At 68.0% G+C, this 1117-nt stretch overlaps 1 non-coding gene across 1 annotated transcript; it reads left to right on the top strand.

Moving 5' to 3' along the window:
* The first annotated feature begins 316 nt into the window (after nucleotides 1–316).
* Nucleotides 317–470, top strand: LOC148377303 (5.8S ribosomal RNA). The gene has a single exon (XR_015856827.1). It is a non-coding gene; the product is annotated as a 5.8S ribosomal RNA (ribosomal RNA).
* The last annotated feature ends 647 nt before the right edge of the window (nucleotides 471–1117 follow it).

The following is a 1117-nucleotide window of genomic DNA, read 5'->3' on the forward strand; positions in this document are numbered from 1 at the left end:
CGGAACTTTACCCCTTTGCGGCGGGTACCCAACTCGCGGCCTGCCTTCGGCGGACCGTGGGGGGTTCAATGTCCACACCACACGCACGCTCTGAGGCGGGTGGGTGGCACCCGTCGCGCGTCGGCCGGAAAAAACAATTTTTTAATCGCTGGAACTTGGCAAACCGCGGCGCGCTGCTGAGGGTCAGCGCGGCGGCGGACGGCGGCGACCGCGCCGGCAAGCCCCGACGTCCTCGTGGCGACGGTGGAGGGTCCGCGCGCGGCGTCACGCCATCTCCCCGCCCGCTCCCGATCTCGCCTCCGCAAAACAAACGTACAACTCTTAGCGGTGGATCACTCGGCTCGTGCGTCGATGAAGGACGCAGCTAGCTGCGAGAACTAATGTGAATTGCAGGACACATTGATCATCGACACTTCGAACGCACTTTGCGGCCCCGGGTCCGTCCCGGGGCCACGCCTGTCTGAGCGTCGCTTGCATATCAATCGGGGTTCGGCGAAGGGCGAAACGGCCGCGACGGTCTGACCTCTGCGCGGCAACGCGCATGCGTCCGTCGCCCCGCTAGCGCTTCGCCTCCCCGCGGCTGGGGGCTCGCAGGCCGCCTCGGCGGCCTTCGTCCCCTTAAGTGCAGACCCGCGCGGCGTCCTCCTCACCGTCGACCCATCCCGCATCACGGGTCCGGGGCGCGGCTGCCGGTGGCGTTTCGACGACCATTGCGCATCCCGCGCCTCGCGCTCCCTCGCGGGGATGGGTTCGCCGCGGAGGCCCCCGCTCGCGCGGAAGGATCCAGCGAGCCCGGCCGCCAGGCCGGCCGCGCCTACTACCCCCTCATTTCCGACCTCAGATCAGACGAGACGACCCGCTGAATTTAAGCATATTACTAAGCGGAGGAAAAGAAACTAACCAGGATTCCCTCAGTAGCGGCGAGCGAAGAGGGAGAAGCCCAGCGCTGAATCCCCGCCCGGCCTCGGGCGCGGGAAATGTAGCGTACAGAAGGTCGTTGCGCCCGACGCCGCCCGGAGGGGGCCCGAGTCCTTCTGATGGAGGCTCTGCCCAGGGACGGTGTGAGGCCGGTAGCGGCCCCCGGCGCGCCGGGGCGCGGCCTTCTCGGAGTCGGGTT

This window comes from Syngnathus floridae, unplaced genomic scaffold (assembly GCF_059516105.1).
Source record: "Syngnathus floridae isolate MCC-2025c unplaced genomic scaffold, RoL_Sflo_1.0 HiC_scaffold_243, whole genome shotgun sequence".
Classification (NCBI taxonomy): domain Eukaryota; kingdom Metazoa; phylum Chordata; class Actinopteri; order Syngnathiformes; family Syngnathidae; genus Syngnathus; species Syngnathus floridae.